Source organism: Mesoplodon densirostris, chromosome 12, assembly GCF_025265405.1.
Source record: "Mesoplodon densirostris isolate mMesDen1 chromosome 12, mMesDen1 primary haplotype, whole genome shotgun sequence".
In the NCBI taxonomy this organism is placed as follows: domain Eukaryota; kingdom Metazoa; phylum Chordata; class Mammalia; order Artiodactyla; family Ziphiidae; genus Mesoplodon; species Mesoplodon densirostris.
Window position 1 is genome coordinate 98,712,300 of NC_082672.1, and position 22,133 is coordinate 98,734,432.

Sequence of the window (22,133 nt, forward strand, 5' to 3'; positions counted from 1 at the left end):
ATGCAGTAGCTGGCATTGTGGCTGCTGGGGAAAGAGTGATCTGGGAAAAATCAAGCGACAGTGGCAATTTAGCAGGAGCTCCAAAGAGGCAGGATGGGTCATGGGTCTGTGTCATTGAAACAGAGCATGCATTTTAGTGTTTACCATTTTTTAGATCGACCCTTCCCTTCTGATGAGATTCCCCTTAGCTAGAAAGCCAAAGCTCTGTTTTCACTTCCTTCCTCTTGTCCTTTGCCTTCCTTCATCCCCCAAAGAGGATGGCCCAACACCAGCTCAGCCCACACTTACTAACCTCCCACATCCATACACACCACCCCCTGTCCTCATCGAGAGGAAAGCCCCTGAGTAATTCCTGAGCCGCATCACCAGTGTCCTGACAGTTACTCTGTGTCCCTCCAGCTCTCCCTGAGGATGTGGCGGATGACCTGCACCGTGATAGGACAGAGGAAAAGCCTCCGTGGATCCCCACGGTAAGGTGGATTATTTCTGGTCTGAGATAGAAATATTGCTTTCTTTCTCTTTCAATAGAATTAAGTTATGAATATTTGAGGGTATTCCTTCCAGATACATACAATTCCCTTGGTTGGGAGAATGTGGAGTGAGAGTCTATGACCAACTCATGATGCCTGATTCCACAGGACATTACAATTGACAGCATCCATTACAGCCTGTAGAGTACGGAGCTCTCTCTCCTGCATCGATTTTTCTTTTAGGAAAATAATTCTGTAATTTCCAACCTAAATGGACTTGGAAGTTCCATCCTCCCAGCCAAGTTCTTGCCTTTCAGCCTGAGTAGGTTTGCTCTGATAACCCTTGCTGGGTTCCCTGGACCACTGTTTCTTATCAGGTTTTCTACTGTCAGCAAATGAACAAAAGACATGAGCATCACTGTGATCTTATCCTCATAGTGTTTTCTCTTCTGTAATTGCAGGTGGCCTTCCCAGAAGGTGAAAACGGTATGTATTCTGGAATCAGTCACCTGGGGAGGAAGAACTTTGAAGATGAGAAAGTGGGACATTCTTGCTGGTTTTAGTGTAGAGGGCAAACTGATTCCAAATTTGTGCTGGGAATGAGAGTAGGGGTCCTGGTGATAGAAAGTGAATTACAAGTAACCTGACCAATTACTATAGTCCCACGAAGAAGCTGTATTACGGTTAGGTGGTGTAGGTTTGTGTGCATGAGACTGGGTATGTCTGTATGTGAAATGAGTGGTATGATTCTGGGTGTGTATGTGAACTTTTTGTGTTGTGTTTCCCTTGATTTATGTTCCCGTAAACATCACTGTTACTGGTGCCAACTTTCTAGAAAATATTCCCATCACCACTGCATCATGAATGGGTATGGATATAAAAGTAAATAAACTGTACACTTTCAATGTGTGCATTGATTTTATACCAAGTGAGCCTCATTTAACCTGGAAAACAAATCCTATCACCACCCAGGCAAATGTTTACTGGATTCTTTTTTTTTTCTTTTGGCTGTGTTGTGTCTTCGTTGCCCTGTGCGGCCTTCTCATTTCGGTGGCTTCTGTTGTTCCAGAGCGCGGGCTCTAGGTGCATGGGCTTCAATAGTTGTGGCACCTGGGCTCAGTAGTTGTGACTTGCGGGCTCTAGAGCACAGGCTTAGTAGTTGTGGTGCACGGACTTAGTTGCTCCATGGCTGGATTCTTAATGAACAAAAGTGGGTTTCAGCATGCCTCCTACTGGGTCAATTGCAACTTCATTTAATAAGAAATCTCATCTCTTAGTAGGTCTCATAGCATTCTGAATGGTTATGATACATCTCTCTGCCACTTCCCTCATTCTAACTGTTTCCTATTAGAGTCTCGGGATGAGTCCTCCCCCCTGACCTGAAGCACCTAGTGCTAGGCAGGCCTCCTTCCTTTTGCAGGGAGCCCATGCTTGTACCCACATGCCACACCCAGTTCTGGAGGAGTCCGAGAAAGAAGGAGCCTCCAGGAGTAGATGGAGGAAATTCACTCCACCTTTCTCCTTTGAGGCTAATATTCACTATCAGATTCTGTGCTAAGGAAAGGAAATGTCCTTCTCCTGCGGAAAGTCTGTCTTCCATCACTTGTGCCGGCCCTGTTTCTGTGTGCTGGGCAAGGAACACTGCATACAGTGAAGACAGAACCAAGAGATCTACCCCAGGGATTGAGCTCAGGGTAGGCACTGGCTCTGTCTGTCCTGTCCGTGATCCATCATTCATCATGGTTGTGACTCTTGGACAGTCACTTATCTCTCTAAATTTCCACACCCTCCACCATAACATATGGGTTACAGCCCCCACTTTGCCCTCCCCTTCACCCCCAACAGGGCTGGGTGTCAGACATGATAATGGATATTCTCCATGAGCTGTAAAGCATTGTTCCCATGAAAAAGCTGAAGAGTAAGCTTGAATCCCCCTTTATTTGGAGCCGTCAAATCCCTTCTCTCCCTCCAACAGCTACAAAATATCCAGCTTCTTCTTGCCATCATTCAGGATTGAACACTTATAGAGCATTTGTGAAGCACCAGTCCTTTATTTTTCAAACATTTTACCTGTATTCAATCATTTTTGGCCACATGACATAATGCTAAATGTAGGCCATGTTAACATTTCTACATCTCAGAACAGGGAACTGAGGCAAAGAGGGATCTACATATCTTTCCCAAGTACATGCTTCTTCTAAACGTGATTTGAATCCAGTCCATCAGTCATGGTCCCAATGGTTTGCTGAGTTTCTAGACATTCTCAGTTAAATAAAGATATTTGCCCACAAAACCTGTCTGTTGGGTGTTTTCACTGCATACCAAACTGCAAGATCTTCCTAAGTCCAACTTTGATTCAGGAGGCTCTGCTGGGCCGCTGATGAGGAAAGGGACCAAAGGATTGAACTGTGAATAAATTATTGCTAATTTCCCCATGGTCTTCTGCCAGCAAGATGTCAATAGTTGTCTCTATTGTAATGCATTTCCCAGGATGCTGCTCCCAGATTGTGAGAAGAAGAAACACTCATCAGAGGTCAAGAATATCAACCCCAGGCTGGCTGAAAAAGATCCGCATCCGGCCACATTTTAGGATGCACCCTATAAATGACCCAGCTGAAGGTACTGTGGAAAATGTCTCGTTCGGTTCACTCAAGAATAATTATTCTAGTTGATTCAGTGCCTCATATTGAAGAAAAAGCTATGAAATATTAAGCAGTATTTTTCTTTTATTCCATGTGTTCAAATTGAAACTTACTAAGCCAGCTGGTACTGTTTTAACCATGGAAGTAAACATGCATTTATTTATTTATTGATTGATTGATTGATTTTTTTTATTAGTTTCTGCTTTATAACAAAGTGAATCAGTCATACATATACATCTGTTCCCACATCCCTTCCCTCATGCATCTCCCTCCCTCCCACCCTCCCCATCCCACCCCTCCAGGCAGTCACAAAGCACCGAGCTGTTCTCCCTGTGCTCTGCAGCATGCATTTAAAATTCAACATTTGGTTCATGTTTAAGAGGGAAGATGGTCTCTAGTTATGGTTTAGACATTAGCTGATTTTTGAACGTCAGCAACAACACATCCCTCCCTGAAACCATGTTTTGAGATTTCTTTAAATTATTAGACATTATTTAGAAGAGGAATATATTGACATAAAACATGTACATGCAATACAGAAAATTCCTGTATCCTATCACTCCAGTTTCAGCTATTAATAATATATAGCATAGGTGAAGTACATTTGTTACAATTAGTGAAACAATGTAAGTATATTTTTACTAATGAAAAGTCCATAGTTCACCTCAGAGTCACACCTTGTGTTGTTATATTCAATGATATTTGAAATATGTACAATATTATTTGTCACCATTATGGTGCCATACAGAAATGTGTACACGAATGTTCATAGTCGCATTATTCTTAGTAGCCAAAAGATAGAAACCATCCAAAGTCCATGAGGTGATGAATGGATAAATAAAATGTGATATATACACAGAATGGAATAATTTTCAACCATAAAAAGGAATTAAAGATTGACTTATGCTACAAAATGAATGATCCAAATAATATAAAAAATATATTATTGTTAGTGAAATAAGGCAGGCGCAGAAAGACAAATATTATATGATTCCACTTGTATGAGGTACCTAGTGTAGGCAAACTCACAGACACCGGAAGTAGAAATTACCAAGGTCAGGAGGCAGGAGTAAGGTGGATTATGATTTAATGGGTACAGAGGTTACGTTGAAATGATGAAAAAGATTAAGATGTAGATTGTGTTGATGGGTACACAGCATTGTGAAAGTAAGAAATGCTAGTGAACTGTATGCTTCAAAATTATGAAAAGCATAAATATGTATATTTCATCACAATAAAATAAGTCAAAAATCCAACAGAATGGACGATGAATGAAGGAACAACATATTTGATTAGAAGGAAGCTGAAAGAGTCTTGTAACATTTCAAGAAGAAGGGGGATTTGGAGGGACTTTGAAATGGGCAGAGGGGCCGTGGGACTCTATACTGAAACATAGTGCAATGTTAGTGTTTAAGCTTTTTCAGACTGACACTTTCAAATTGATTAGGTTCCCTACAGCTAGAAAGCTAAAGGTTCTCTTCCTCATTTCTGAAATGTTCCTCCCCTTTGCCTTCCTCCACCCACCAGGGAGGTTTGTCCAACAGCACCTCAGTCCACACTCAGTAACCACCTGCATCCATACACTCCCACCCTGTGTCCACATTAACGAGGCTCTCTGAGTAATTCCTGAGCAGCATCACCAGTGTCCTGACACTTACTCTGTGTCCTCCTAGAGCCCCCTGAGGACCTGTTGGAGAAACTGCCCCATGTGAGGACAATCAAAGGGGCTCCTGCTACATCCAGGGTAAGCTCCCCTTATTTATCAGAGATTAAAAGTTTGCTTCATTTCTTTCTTTTCCAATTGATTTCAGATCTGAAGATCTACAATGTTCAAGACAGCTGATGTATACAATTTTGCTTGGTTGGATGAATGCTGAGTGAAGGTCCTTCCCAACAGATAACTCATTCAAAAGGCCATTTAAAAAATGGCAACACCAGTTAGAAACTGTAGAGTCAGACACACTCTCCTCAGCAGAAAATTTCCCTCCTTGAAATAGACTTTTGTATTTGCTCCTCAAAGTGGACCTGAGAGATCTTCCAGGCAAAGCTCCAGCCTTTCCCACAGCTGTCTTCTCTGGTTTCTTTTGGGGCCATTGACTCAACAACCGTTTCCCATTTGGTTTTCTGAGGACAAAAAAAGAGATGAAATACCTGTGTCCACAGAGCACAGGATGCTGAGATCCTTACACTGTTTTCTCTTCTCTAATCACAGGTGGATTGGACAGCAAACAAAAACGGTATGTATTCAGAGTTCACCCCTGTGCTGAGGAACAATCTAGATGATGAAGAAGGTGGGACTCTCTTGCTGGCTTTGCTTGGAGAGACACCCTGATTCAGGGTCCCTCCAGGGATGAGGGCTGGGGGTGTAGAGCTAGAGAGTGATTTCCCAGTAAAGAGCCATGCCCAAGTTCTATGGTCTTGGAAGTAACTGCATCATTTAGATGATGTGGGTTTGTGTGTATCAGGGTTGGTGTGGGGTCCATGTGTCTATGTGGTTGGGGTCTATGTGGTGTGATTGTGAACCTGCATGCGTGAGCGTGTGTGTGTTTCCTGAGGAGATATTTCCCTCTTACACAGCACAATTCACCTGTCAACAAAGCTCATCACCACTGCACACTGTCCGTACACTACCTTGTTCTTCCCTCAACACAGCTGTTGCCCAGATTTGGTTAATATTCCTTTTCCTCAGAAGGAGATGGTGCAGAGATAAATGTTCTAAGCTCTTGACCTCCTAAGTGGAAAAGCCAAACTGAGAACCCAGGGGTGGGTCCCAATGTGGGTGCTCTGGATCCCTGACCTGCACTTACCACTCAGCCAAGGGATCCTCAGTCATGGAGCAAGGGAGTCCCTGCATCCGTATCCTTGGCTGGAAGTCCTCGCATCTCCAAAGGTCCAGACCTTGCCCATCAGGTGGCATTAGTGGTCACAGAATCCAGGGCAGCTATGGGTGGGCTTATCAGTTGACTTTGGCACAGTCATTAATGTGAAATTCACCTCAGGACCTGCATTCTCCTGGTCAGCTCACAGATTCTGAGAGGTGTGAGACCCCATGTATACAGTACAGGTCATATCTGTCAGTGCTGGTGTCATTGCTTAAACAAGGCCAAAAGCAGATAAGAATCAGGGAGCTATTTTATTGTATTGGATAACATTACCATAAGCCGTAGAATTGGTCAGTTCCTTTAGCCCACACCCAAGGACTCAAAGTGGAACCTGACTGTTAGCCTGTACACTTCTCCTGCACAGCTGGGTTAGAGACAGGCTGTGCTCAGTCCGGGCTCCCTCTTCATAACGAAGTGTCCCACTTATGGAACAGCTCCCTAGAGTATGGACAGCCCCTGACTCAGTGGGCATACGTACATTGTATAGAAAACAAAGACTGGGAGAAAAATATGATACGATTGATAGTGGCTGTATCTAAATGGTAGGACTTCAGTTTTGTCAAATCTTGTGTATTTGATTTTCTTTAAGACAAGTGATTAGTGAATAAATAGAGCATATTTTGTCTAGGATTGAATTCTGTCCTTTAATGGAGGTTGCTGTTAATCAAGTATAAAATATCATACAACAGAAGACATGATAAATGCAGTAGCTGGCATTGTGGCTGCTGGGGAAAGAGTGATCTGGGAAAAATCAAGCGACAGTGGCAATTTAGCAGGAGCTCCAAAGAGGCAGGATGGGGCATGGGTCTGTGTCATTGAAACAGAGCATGCATTTTAGTGTTTACCATTTTTTAGATCGACCCTTCCCTTCTGATGAGATTCCCCTTAGCTAGAAAGCCAAAGCTCTGTTTTCACTTCATTCCTCTTGTCCTTTGCCTTCCTTCATCCCCCGAACAGGATGGCCCAACACCAGCTCAGCCCACACTTACTAACCTCCCACATCCATACACACCACCCCCTGTCCTCATCGAGAGGAAAGCCCCTGAGTAATTCCTGAGCCGCATCACCAGTGTCCTGACAGTTACTCTGTGTCCCTCCAGCTCTCCCTGAGGATGTGGCGGATGACCTGCACCGTGATAGGACAGAGGAAAAGCCTCCGTGGATCCCCACGGTAAGGTGGATTATTTCTGGTCTGAGATAGAAATATTGCTTTCTTTCTCTTTCAATAGAATTAAGTTATGAATATTTGAGGGTATTCCTTCCAGATACATACAATTCCCTTGGTTGGGAGAATGTGGAGTGAGAGTCTATGACCAACTCATGATGCCTGATTCCACAGGACATTACAATTGACAGCATCCATTACAGCCTGTAGAGTACGGAGCTCTCTCTCCTGCATCGATTTTTCTTTTAGGAAAATAATTCTGTAATTTCCAACCTAAATGGACTTGGAAGTTCCATCCTCCCAGCCAAGTTCTTGCCTTTCAGCCTGTGTAGGTTTGCTCTGATAACCCTTGCTGGGTTCCCTGGACCACTGTTTCTTATCAGGTTTTCTACTGTCAGCAAATGAACAAAAGACATGAGCATCACTGTGATCTTATCCTCATAGTGTTTTCTCTTCTGTAATTGCAGGTGGCCTTCCCAGAAGGTGAAAACGGTATGTATTCTGGAATCAGTCACCTGGGGAGGAAGAACTTTGAAGATGAGAAAGTGGGACATTCTTGCTGGTTTTAGTGTAGAGGGCAAACTGATTCCAAATTTGTGCTGGGAATGAGAGTAGGGGTCCTGGTGATAGAAAGTGAATTACAAGTAACGTGACCAATTACTATAGTCCCACGAAGAAGCTGTATTACGGTTAGGTGGTGTAGGTTTGTGTGCATGAGACTGGGTATGTCTGTATGTGAAATGAGTGGTATGATTCTGTGTGTGTATGTGAACTTTTTGTGTTGTGTTTCCCTTGATTTATGTTCCCGTAAACATCACTGTTACTGGTGCCAACTTTCTAGAAAATATTCCCATCACCACTGCATCATGAATGGGTATGGATATAAAAGTAAATAAACTGTACACTTTCAATGTGTGCATTGATTTTATACCAAGTGAGCCTCATTTAACCTGGAAAACAAATCCTATCACCACCCAGGCAAATGTTTACTGGATTCTTTTTTTTTTTCTTTTGGCTGTGTTGTGTCTTCGTTGCCCTGTGCGGCCTTCTCATTTCGGTGGCTTCTGTTGTTCCAGAGCGCGGGCTCTAGGTGCATGGGCTTCAATAGTTGTGGCACCTGGGCTCAGTAGTTGTGACTTGCGGGCTCTAGAGCACAGGCTTAGTAGTTGTGGTGCACGGACTTAGTTGCTCCATGGCTGGATTCTTAATGAACAAAAGTGGGTTTCAGCATGCCTACTACTGGGTCAATTACAACTTCATTTAATAAGAAATCTCATCTCTTAGTAGGTCTCATAGCATTCTGAATGGTTATGATACATCTCTCTGCCACTTCCCTCATTCTAACTGTTTCCTATTAGAGCCTCGGGATGAGTCCTCCCCCCTGACCTGAAGCACCTAGTGCTAGGCAGGCCTCCTTCCTTTTGCAGGGAGCCCATGCTTGTACCCACATGCCACACCCAGTTCTGGAGGAGTCCGAGAAAGAAGGAGCCTCCAGGAGTAGATGGAGGAAATTCACTCCACCTTTCTCCTTTGAGGCTAATATTCACTATCAGATTCTGTGCTAAGGAAAGGAAATGTCCTTCTCCTGCGGAAAGTCTGTCTTCCATCACTTGTGCCGGCCCTGTTTCTGTGTGCTGGGCAAGGAACACTGCATACAGTGAAGACAGAACCAAGAGATCTACCCCAGGGATTGAGCTCAGGGTAGGCACTGGCTCTGTCTGTCCTGTCCGTGATCCATCATTCATCATGGTTGTGACTCTTGGACAGTCACTTATCTCTCTAAATTTCCACACCCTCCACCATAACATATGGGTTACAGCCCCCACTTTGCCCTCCCCTTCACCCCCAACAGGGCTGGGTGTCAGACATGATAATGGATATTCTCCATGAGCTTTAAAGCATTGTTCCCATGAAAAAGCTGAAGAGTAAGCTTGAATCCCCCTTTATTTGGAGCCGTCAAATCCCTTCTCTCCCTCCAACAGCTACAAAATATCCAGCTTCTTCTTGCCATCATTCAGGATTGAACACTTATAGAGCATTTGTGAAGCACCAGTCCTTTATTTTTCAAACATTTTACCTGTATTCAATCATTTTTGGCCACATGACATAATGCTAAATGTAGGCCATGTTAACATTTCTACATCTCAGAACAGGGAACTGAGGCAAAGAGGGATCTACATATCTTTCCCAAGTACATGCTTCTTCTAAACGTGATTTGAATCCAGTCCATCAGTCATGGTCCCAATGGTTTGCTGAGTTTCTAGACATTCTCAGTTAAATAAAGATATTTGCCCACAAAACCTGTCTGTTGGGTGTTTTCACTGCATACCAAACTGCAAGATCTTCCTAAGTCCAACTTTGATTCAGGAGGCTCTGCTGGGCCGCTGATGAGGAAAGGGACCAAAGGATTGAACTGTGAATAAATTATTGCTAATTTCCCCATGGTCTTCTGCCAGCAAGATGTCAATAGTTGTCTCTATTGTAATGCATTTCCCAGGATGCTGCTCCCAGATTGTGAGAAGAAGAAACACTCATCAGAGGTCAAGAATATCAACCCCAGGCTGGCTGAAAAAGATCCGCATCCGGCCACATTTTAGGATGCACCCTATAAATGACCCAGCTGAAGGTACTGTGGAAAATGTCTCGTTCGGTTCACTCAAGAATAATTATTCTAGTTGATTCAGTGCCTCATATTTAAGAAAAAGCTATGAAATATTAAGCAGTATTCTTCTTTTATTCCATGTGTTCAAATTGAAACTTACTAAGCCAGCTGGTACTGTTTTAACCATGGAAGTAAACATGCATTTATTTATTTATTGATTGATTGATTGAATTTTATTTTTTTTACTAGTTTCTGCTTTATAACAAAGTGAATCAGTCATACATATACATCTGTTCCCACATCCCTTCCCTCATGCATCTCCCTCCCTCCCACCCTCCCCATCCCACCCCTCCAGGCGGTCACAAAGCACCGAGCTGTTCTCCCTGTGCTCTGCAGCATGCATTTAAAATTCAACATTTGGTTCATGTTTAAGAGGGAAGATGGTCTCTAGTTATGGTTTAGACATTAGCTGATTTTTGAACGTCAGCAACAACACATCCCTCCCTGAAACCATGTTTTGAGATTTCTTTAAATTATTAGACATTATTTAGAACAGGAATATATTGACATAAAACATGTACATGCAATACAGAAAATTCCTGTATCCTATCACTCCAGTTTCAGCTATTAATAATATATAGCCTAGGTGAAGTACATTTGTTACAATTAGTGAAACAATGTAAGTATATTTTTACTAATGAAAAGTCCATAGTTCACCTCAGAGTCACACCTTGTGTTGTTATATTCAATGATATTTGAAATATGTACAATATTATTTGTCACCATTATGGTGCCATACAGAAATGTGTACACGAATGTTCATAGTCGCATTATTCTTAGTAGCCAAAAGATAGAAACCATCCAAAGTCCATGAGGTGATGAATGGATAAATAAAATGTGATATATACACAGAATGGAATAATTTTCAACCATAAAAAGGAATTAAAGATTGACTTATGCTACAAAATGAATGATCCAAATAATATAAAAAATATATTATTGTTAGTGAAATAAGGCAGGCGCAGAAAGACAAATATTATATGATTCCACTTGTATGAGGTACCTAGTGTAGGCAAACTCACAGACACCGGAAGTAGAAATTACCAAGGTCAGGAGGCAGGAGTAAGGTGGATTATGATTTAATGGGTACAGAGGTTACGTTGAAATGATGAAAAAGATTAAGATGTAGATTGTGTTGATGGGTACACAGCATTGTGAAAGTAAGAAATGCTAGTGAACTGTATACTTCAAAATTATGAAAAGCATAAATATGTATATTTCATCACAATAAAATAAGTCAAAAATCCAACAGAATGGACGATGAATGAAGGAACAACATATTTGATTAGAAGGAAGCTGAAAGAGTCTTGTAACATTTCAAGAAGAAGGGGGATTTGGAGGGACTTTGAAATGGGCAGAGGGGCCGTGGGACTCTATACTGAAACATAGTGCAATGTTAGTGTTTAAGCTTTTTCAGGCTGACACTTTCAAATTGATTAGGTTCCCTACAGCTAGAAAGCTAAAGGTTCTCTTCCTCATTTCTGAAATGTTCCTCCCCTTTGCCTTCCTCCACCCACCAGGGAGGTTTGTCCAACAGCACCTCAGTCCACACTCAGTAACCACCTGCATCCATACACTCCCACCCTGTGTCCACATTAACGAGGCTCTCTGAGTAATTCCTGAGCAGCATCACCAGTGTCCTGACACTTACTCTGTGTCCTCCTAGAGCCCCCTGAGGACCTGTTGGAGAAACTGCCCCATGTGAGGACAATCAAAGGGTCTCCTGCTACCTCCAGGGTAAGCTCCCCTTATTTATCAGAGATTAAAAGTTTGCTTCATTTCTTTCTTTTCCAATTGATTTCAGATCTGAAGATCTACAATGTTCAAGACAGCTGATGTATACAATTTTGCTTGGTTGGATGAATGCTGAGTGAAGGTCTTTCCCAACAGATAACTCATTCAAAAGGCCATTTAAAAAATGGCAACACCAGTTAGAAACTGTAGAGTCAGACACACTTTCCTCAGCAGAAAATTTCCCTCCTTGAAATAGACTTTTGTATTTGCTCCTCAAAGTGGACCTGAGAGATCTTCCAGGCAAAACTCCAGCCTTTCCCACAGCTGTCTTCTCTGGTTTCTTTTGGGGCCATTGACTCAACAACCGTTTCCCATTTGGTTTTCTGAGGGCAAAAAAAGAGATGAAATACCTGTGTCCACAGAGCACAGGATGCTGAGATCCTTACACTGTTTTCTCTTCTCTAATCACAGGTGGATTGGACAGCAAACAAAAACGGTATGTATTCAGAGTTCACCCCTGTGCTGAGGAACAATCTAGATGATGAAGAAGGTGGGACTCTCTTGCTGGCTTTGCTTGGAGAGACACCCTGATTCAGGGTCCCTCCAGGGATGAGGGCTGGGGGTGTAGAGCTAGAGAGTGATATCCCAGTAAAGAGCCATGCCCAAGTTCTATGGTCTCGGAAGTAACTGCATGATTTCGATGATGTGGGTTTGTGTGTATCAGGGTTGGGGTGGGGTCCATGTGTCTATGTGGTTGGGGTCTATGTGGTGTGATTGTGAACCTGCATGCGTGAGCGTGTGTGTGTGTTTCCTGAGGAGATATTTCCCTCTTACACAGCACAATTCACCTGTCAACAAAGCTCATCACCACTGCACACTGTCCGTACACTACCTTGTTCTTCCCTCAACACAGCTGTTGCCCAGATTTGGTTAATATTCCTTTTCCTCAGAAGGAGATGGTGCAGAGATAAATGTTCTAAGCTCTTGACCTCCTAAGTGGAAAAGCCAAACTGAGAACCCAGGGGTGGGTCCCAATGTGGGTGCTCTGGATCCCTGACCTGCACTTACCACTCAGCCAAGGGATCCTCAGTCATGGAGCAAGGGAGTCCCTGCATCCGTATCCTTGGCTGGAAGTCCTCGCATCTCCAAAGGTCCAGACCTTGCCCATCAGGTGGCATTAGTGGTCACAGAATCCAGGGCAGCTATGGGTGGGCTTATCAGTTGACTTTGGCACAGTCATTAATGTGAAATTCACCTCAGGACCTGCATTCTCCTGGTCAGCTCACAGATTCTGAGAGGTGTGAGACCCCATGTATACAGTACAGGTCATATCTGTCAGTGCTGGTGTCATTGCTTAAACAAGGCCAAAAGCAGATAAGAATCAGGGAGCTATTTTATTGTATTGGATAACATTACCATAAGCCGTAGAATTGGTCAGTTCCTTTAGCCCACACCCAAGGACTCAAAGTGGAACCTGACTGTTAGCCTGTACACTTCTCCTGCACAGCTGGGTTAGAGACAGGCTGTGCTCAGTCCGGGCTCCCTCTTCATAACGAAGTGTCCCACTTATGGAACAGCTCCCTAGAGTATGGACAGCCCCTGACTCAGTGGGCATACGTACATTGTATAGAAAACAAAGACTGGGAGAAAAATATGATACGATTGATAGTGGCTGTATCTAAATGGTAGGACTTCAGTTTTGTCAAATCTTGTGTATTTGATTTTCTTTAAGACAAGTGATTAGTGAATAAATAGAGCATATTTTGTCTAGGATTGAATTCAGTCCTTTAATGGAGGTTGCTGTTAATCAAGTATAAAATATCATACAACAGAAGACATGATAAATGCAGTAGCTGGCATTGTGGCTGCTGGGGAAAGAGTGATCTGGGAAAAATCAAGCGACAGTGGCAATTTAGCAGGAGCTCCAAAGAGGCAGGATGGGTCATGGGTCTGTGTCATTGAAAGAGAGCATGCATTTTAGTGTTTACCATTTTTTAGATCGACCCTTCCCTTCTGATGAGATTCCCCTTAGCTAGAAAGCCAAAGCTCTGTTTTCACTTCCTTCCTCTTGTCCTTTGCCTTCCTTCATCCCCCAAAGAGGATGGCCCAACACCAGCTCAGCCCACACTTACTAACCTCCCACATCCATACACACCACCCCCTGTCCTCATCGAGAGGAAAGCCCCTGAGTAATTCCTGAGCCGCATCACCAGTGTCCTGACAGTTACTCTGTGTCCCTCCAGCTCTCCCTGAGGATGTGGCGGATGACCTGCACTGTGATAGGACAGAGGAAAAGCCTCCGTGGATCCCCACGGTAAGGTGAATTATTTCTGGTCTGAGATAGAAATATTGCTTTCTTTCTCTTTCAATAGAATTAAGTTATGAATATTTGAGGGTATTCCTTCCAGATACATACAATTCCCTTGGTTGGGAGAATGTGGAGTGAGAGTCTATGACCAACTCATGATGCCTGATTCCACAGGACATTACAATTGACAGCATCCATTACAGCCTGTAGAGTACGGAGCTCTCTCTCCTGCATCGATTTTTCTTTTAGGAAAATAATTCTGTAATTTCCAACCTAAATGGACTTGGAAGTTCCATCCTCCCAGCCAAGTTCTTGCCTTTCAGCCTGAGTAGGTTTGCTCTGATAACCCTTGCTGGGTTCCCTGGACCACTGTTTCTTATCAGGTTTTCTACTGTCAGCAAATGAACAAAAGACATGAGCATCACTGTGATCTTATCCTCATAGTGTTTTCTCTTCTGTAATTGCAGGTGGCCTTCCCAGAAGGTGAAAACGGTATGTATTCTGGAATCAGTCACCTGGGGAGGAAGAACGTTGAAGATGAGAAAGTGGGACATTCTTGCTGGTTTTAGTGTAGAGGGCAAACTGATTCCAAATTTGTGCTGGGAATGAGAGTAGGGGTCCTGGTGATAGAAAGTGAATTACAAGTAACGTGACCAATTACTATAGTCCCACGAAGAAGCTGTATTACGGTTAGGTGGTGTAGGTTTGTGTGCATGAGACTGGGTATGTCTGTATGTGAAATGAGTGGTATGATTCTGTGTGTGTATGTGAACTTTTTGTGTTGTGTTCCCCTTGATTTATGTTCCCCTAAACATCACTGTTACTGGTGCCAACTTTCTAGAAAATATTCCCATCACCACTGCATCATGAATGGGTATGGATATAAAAGTAAATAAACTGTACACTTTCAATGTGTGCATTGATTTTATACCAAGTGAGCCTCATTTAACCTGGAAAACAAATCCTATCACCACCCAGGCAAATGTTTACTGGATTCTTTTTTTTTTTCTTTTGGCTGTGTTGTGTCTTCGTTGCCCTGTGCGGCCTTCTCATTTCGGTGGCTTCTGTTGTTCCAGAGCGCGGGCTCTAGGTGCATGGGCTTCAATAGTTGTGGCACCTGGGCTCAGTAGTTGTGACTTGCGGGCTCTAGAGCACAGGCTTAGTAGTTGTGGTGCACGGACTTAGTTGCTCCATGGCTGGATTCTTAATGAACAAAAGTGGGTTTCAGCATGCCTACTACTGGGTCAATTACAACTTCATTTAATAAGAAATCTCATCTCTTAGTAGGTCTCATAGCATTCTGAATGGTTATGATACATCTCTCTGCCACTTCCCTCATTCTAACTGTTTCCTATTAGAGCCTCGGGATGAGTCCTCCCCCCTGACCTGAAGCACCTAGTGCTAGGCAGGCCTCCTTCCTTTTGCAGGGAGCCCATGCTTGTACCCACATGCCACACCCAGTTCTGGAGGAGTCCGAGAAAGAAGGAGCCTCCAGGAGTAGATGGAGGAAATTCACTCCACCTTTCTCCTTTGAGGCTAATATTCACTATCAGATTCTGTGCTAAGGAAAGGAAATGTCCTTCTCCTGCGGAAAGTCTGTCTTCCATCACTTGTGCCGGCCCTGTTTCTGTGTGCTGGGCAAGGAACACTGCATACAGTGAAGACAGAACCAAGAGATCTACCCCAGGGATTGAGCTCAGGGTAGGCACTGGCTCTGTCTGTCCTGTCCGTGATCCATCATTCATCATGGTTGTGACTCTTGGACAGTCACTTATCTCTCTAAATTTCCACACCCTCCACCATAACATATGGGTTACAGCCCCCACTTTGCCCTCCCCTTCACCCCCAACAGGGCTGGGTGTCAGACATGATAATGGATATTCTCCATGAGCTGTAAAGCATTGTTCCCATGAAAAAGCTGAAGAGTAAGCTTGAATCCCCCTTTACTTGGAGCCGTCAAATCCCTTCTCTCCCTCCAACAGCTACAAAATATCCAGCTTCTTCTTGCCATCATTCAGGATTGAACACTTATAGAGCATTTGTGAAGCACCAGTCCTTTATTTTTCAAACATTTTACCTGTATTCAATCATTTTTGGCCACATGACATAATGCTAAATGTAGGCCATGTTAACATTTCTACATCTCAGAACAGGGAACTGAGGCAAAGAGGGATCTACATATCTTTCCCAAGTACATGCTTCTTCTAAACGGGATTTGAATCCAGTCCATCAGTCATGGTCCCAATGGTTTGCTGAGTTTCTAGACATTCTCAGTTAAATAAAGATATTTGCCCACAAAACCTGTCTGTTGGGTGTTTTCACTGCATACCAAACTGCAAGATCTTCCTAAGTCCAACTTTGATTCAGGAGGCTCTGCTGGGCCGCTGGTGAGGAAAGGGACCAAAGGATTGAACTGTGAATAAATTATTGCTAATTTCCCCATGGTCTTCTGCCAGCAAGATGTCAATAGTTGTCTCTATTGTAATGCATTTCCCAGGATGCTGCTCCCAGATTGTGAGAAGAAGAAACACTCATCAGAGGTCAAGTATATCAACACCAGGCTGGCTGAAAAAGATCCGCATCCGGCCACATTTTTGGATGCACCCTATAAATGACCCAGCTGAAGGTACTGTGGAAAATGTCTCGTTCGGTTCACTCAAGAATAATTATTCTAGTTGATTCAGTGCCTCATATTTAAGAAAAAGCTATGAAATATTAAGCAGTATTCTTCTTTTATTCCATGTGTTCAAATTGAAACTTACTAAGCCAGCTGGTACTGTTTTAACCATGGAAGTAAACATGCATTTATTTATTTATTTATTTATTTATTTATTTATTTATTTATTGAATTTTATTTTTTTATTAGTTTCTGCTTTATAACAAAGTGAATCAGTCATACATATACATCTGTTCCCACATCCCTTCCCACATGCATCTCCCTCCCTCCCACCCTCCCCATCCCACCCCTCCAGGCGGTCACAAAGCACCGAGCTGTTCTCCCTGTGCTCTGCAGCATGCATTTAAAATTCAACATTTGGTTCATGTTTAAGAGGGAAGATGGTCTCTAGTTATGGTTTAGACATTAGCTGATTTCTGAACATCAGCAACAACACATCCCTCCCTGAAACCATGTTTTGAGATTTCTTTAAATTATTAGACATTATTTAGAACAGGAATATATTGACATAAAACATGTACATGCAATACAGAAAATTCCTGTATCCTATCACTCCAGTTTCAGCTATTAATAATATATAGCCTAGGTGAAGTACATTTGTTACAATTAGTGAAACAATGTAAGTATATTTTTACTAATGAAAAGTCCATAGTTCACCTCAGAGTCACACCTTGTGTTGTTATATTCAATGATATTTGAAATATGTACAATATTATTTGTCACCATTATGGTGCCATACAGAAATGTGTACACGAATGTTCATAGTCGCATTATTCTTAGTAGCCAAAAGATAGAAACCATCCAAAGTCCATGAGGTGATGAATGGATAAATAAAATGTGATATATACACAGAATGGAATAATTTTCAACCATAAAAAGGAATTAAAGATTGACTTATGCTACAAAATGAATGATCCAAATAATATAAAAAATATATTATTGTTAGTGAAATAAGGCAGGCGCAGAAAGACAAATATTATATGATTCCACTTGTATGAGGTACCTAGTGTAGGCAAACTCACAGACACCGGAAGTAGAAATTACCAAGGTCAGGAGGCAGGAGTAAGGTGGATTATGATTTAATGGGTACAGAGGTTACGTTGAAATGATGAAAAAGATTAAGATGTAGATTGTGTTGATGGGTACACAGCATTGTGAAAGTAAGAAATGCTAGTGAACTGTATACTTCAAAATTATGAAAAGCATAAATATGTATATTTCATCACAATAAAATAAGTCAAAAATCCAACAGAATGGACGATGAATGAAGGAACAACATATTTGATTAGAAGGAAGCTGAAAGAGTCTTGTAACATTTCAAGAAGAAGGGGGATTTGGAGGGACTTTGAAATGGGCAGAGGGGCCGTGGGACTCTATACTGAAACATAGTGCAATGTTAGTGTTTAAGCTTTTTCAGACTGACACTTTCAAATTGATTAGGTTCCCTACAGCTAGAAAGCTAAAGGTTCTCTTCCTCATTTCTGAAATGTTCCTCCCCTTTGCCTTCCTCCACCCACCAGGGAGGTTTGTCCAACAGCACCTCAGTCCACACTCAGTAACCACCTGCATCCATACACTCCCACCCTGTGTCCACATTAACGAGGCTCTCTGAGTAATTCCTGAGCAGCATCACCAGTGTCCTGACACTTACTCTGTGTCCTCCTAGAGCCCCCTGAGGACCTGTTGGAGAAACTGCCCCATGTGAGGACAATCAAAGGGGCTCCTGCTACCTCCAGGGTAAGCTCCCCTTATTTATCAGAGATTAAAAGTTTGCTTCATTTCTTTCTTTTCCAATTGATTTCAGATCTGAAGATCTACAATGTTCAAGACAGCTGATGTATACAATTTTGCTTGGTTGGATGAATGCTGAGTGAAGGTCTTTCCCAACAGATAACTCATTCAAAAGGCCATTTAAAAAATGGCAACACCAGTTAGAAACTGTAGAGTCAGACACACTTTCCTCAGCAGAAAATTTCCCTCCTTGAAATAGACTTTTGTATTTGCTCCTCAAAGTGGACCTGAGAGATCTTCCAGGCAAAGCTCCAGCCTTTCCCACAGCTGTCTTCTCTGGTTTCTTTTGGGGCCATTGACTCAACAACCGTTTCCCATTTGGTTTTCTGAGGACAAAAAAAGAGATGAAATACCTGTGTCCACAGAGCACAGGATGCTGAGATCCTTACACTGTTTTCTCTTCTCTAATCACAGGTGGATTGGACAGCAAACAAAAACGGTATGTATTCAGAGTTCACCCCTGTGCTGAGGAACAATCTAGATGATGAAGAAGGTGGGACTCTCTTGCTGGCTTTGCTTGGAGAGACACCCTGATTCAGGGTCCCTCCAGGGATGAGGGCTGGGGGTGTAGAGCTAGAGAGTGATATCCCAGTAAAGAGCCATGCCCAAGTTCTATGGTCTCGGAAGTAACTGCATGATTTCGATGATGTGGGTTTGTGTGTATCAGGGTTGGGGTGGGGTCCATGTGTCTATGTGGTTGGGGTCTATGTGGTGTGATTGTGAACCTGCATGCGTGAGCGTGTGTGTGTTTCCTGAGGAGATATTTCCCTCTTACACAGCACAATTCACCTGTCAACAAAGCTCATCACCACTGCACACTGTCCGTACACTACCTTGTTCTTCCCTCAACACAGCTGTTGCCCAGATTTGGTTAATATTCCTTTTCCTCAGAAGGAGATGGTGCAGAGATAAATGTTCTAAGCTCTTGACCTCCTAAGTGGAAAAGCCAAACTGAGAACCCAGGGGTGGGTCCCAATGTGGGTGCTCTGGATCCCTGACCTGCACTTACCACTCAGCCAAGGGATCCTCAGTCATGGAGCAAGGGAGTCCCTGCATCCGTATCCTTGGCTGGAAGTCCTCGCATCTCCAAAGGTCCAGACCTTGCCCATCAGGTGGCATTAGTGGTCACAGAATCCAGGGCAGCTATGGGTGGGCTTATCAGTTGACTTTGGCACAGTCATTAATGTGAAATTCACCTCAGGACCTGCATTCTCCTGGTCAGCTCACAGATTCTGAGAGGTGTGAGACCCCATGTATACAGTACAGGTCATATCTGTCAGTGCTGGTGTCATTGCTTAAACAAGGCCAAAAGCAGATAAGAATCAGGGAGCTATTTTATTGTATTGGATAACATTACCATAAGCCGTAGAGTTGGTCAGTTCCTTTAGCCCACACCCAAGGACTCAAAGTGGAACCTGACTGTTAGCCTGTACACTTCTCCTGCACAGCTGGGTTAGAGACAGGCTGTGCTCAGTCCGGGCTCCCTCTTCATAACGAAGTGTCCCACTTATGGAACAGCTCCCTAGAGTATGGACAGCCCCTGACTCAGTGGGCATACGTACATTGTATAGAAAACAAAGACTGGGAGAAAAATATGATACGATTGATAGTGGCTGTATCTAAATGGTAGGACTTCAGTTTGGTCAAATCTTGTGTATTTGATTTTCTTTAAGACAAGTGATTAGTGAATAAATATAGCATATTTTGTCTAGGATTGAATTCAGTCCTTTAATGGAGGTTGCTGTTAATCAAGTATAAAATATCATACAACAGAAGACATGATAAATGCAGTAGCTGGCATTGTGGCTGCTGGGGAAAGAGTGATCTGGGAAAAATCAAGCGACAGTGGCAATTTAGCAGGAGCTCCAAAGAGGCAGGATGGGTCATGGGTCTGTGTCATTGAAACAGAGCATGCATTTTAGTGTTTACCATTTTTTAGATCGACCCTTCCCTTCTGATGAGATTCCCCTTAGCTAGAAAGCCAAAGCTCTGTTTTCACTTCCTTCCTCTTGTCCTTTGCCTTCCTTCATCCCCCAAACAGGATGGCCCAACACCAGCTCAGCCCACACTTACTAACCTCCCACATCCATACACACCACCCCCTGTCCTCATCGAGAGGAAAGCCCCTGAGTAATTCCTGAGCCGCATCACCAGTGTCCTGACAGTTACTCTGTGTCCCTCCAGCTCTCCCTGAGGATGTGGCGGATGACCTGCACTGTGATAGGACAGAGGAAAAGCCTCCGTGGATCCCCACGGTAAGCTGGATTTTTTCTGGTCTGAGATAGAAATATTGCTTTCTTTCTCTTTCAATAGAATTAAGTTATGAATATTTGAGGGTATTCCTTCCAGATACATACAATTCCCTTGGTTGGGAGAATGTGGAGTGAGAGTCTATGACCAACTCATGATGCCTGATTCCACAGGACATTACAATTGACAGCATCCATTACAGCCTGTAGAGTACGGAGCTCTCTCTCCTGCATCGATTTTTCTTCTAGGAAAATAATTCTGTAATTTCCAACCTAAATGGACTTGGAAGTTCCATCCTCCCAGCCAAGTTCTTGCCTTTCAGCCTGAGTAGGTTTGCTCTGATAACCCTTGCTGGGTTCCCTGGACCACTGTTTCTTATCAGGTTTTCTACTGTCAGCAAATGAACAAAAGACCTGAGCATCACTGTGATCTTATCCTCATAGTGTTTTCTCTTCTGTAATTGCAGGTGGCCTTCCCAGAAGGTGAAAACGGTATGTATTCTGGAATCAGTCACCTGGGGAGGAAGAACGTTGAAGATGAGAAAGTGGGACATTCTTGCTGTAGAGGGCAAACTGATTCCAAATTTGTGCTGGGAATGAGAGTAGGGGTCCTGGTGATAGAAAGTGATTTACAAGTAACGTGACCAATTACTATAGTCCCACGAAGAAGCTGTATTACGGTTAGGTGGTGTAGGTTTGTGTGCATGAGACTGGGTGTGTCTGTATGTGAAATGAGTGGTATGATTCTGTGTGTGTATGTGAACTTTTTGTGTTGTGTTTCCCTTGATTTATGTTCCCCTAAACATCACTGTTACTGGTGCCAACTTTCTAGAAAATATTCCCATCACCACTGCATCATGAATGGGTATGGATATAAAAGTAAATAAACTGTACACTTTCAATGTGTGCATTGATTTTATACCAAGTGAGCCTCATTTAACCTGGAAAACAAATCCTATCACCACCCAGGCAAATGTTTACTGGATTCTTTTTTTTTTTTCTTTTGGCTGTGTTGTGTCTTCGTTGCCCTGTGCGGCCTTCTTATTTCGGTGGCTTCTGTTGTTCCAGAGCGCGGGCTCTAGGTGCATGGGCTTCAAAAGATGTGGCACCTGGGCTCAGTAGTTGTGACTTGCGGGCTCTAGAGCACAGGCTTAGTAGTTGTGGTGCACGGACTTAGTTGCTCCATGGCTGGATTCTTAATGAACAAAAGTGGGTTTCAGCATGCCTCCTACTGGGTCAATTGCAACTTCATTTAATAAGAAATCTCATCTCTTAGTAGGTCTCATAGCATTCTGAATGGTTATGATACATCTCTCTGCCACTTCCCTCATTCTAACTGTTTCCTATTAGAGCCTCGGGATGAGTCCTCCCCCCTTACCTGAAGCACCTAGTGCTAGGCAGGCCTCCTTCCTTTTGCAGGTAGCCCATGCTTGTACCCACATGCCACACCCAGTTCTGGAGTAGTCCGAGAAAGAAGGAGCCTCCAGGAGTAGATGGAGGAAATTCACTCCACCTTTCTCCTTTGAGGCTAATATTCACTATCAGATTCTGTG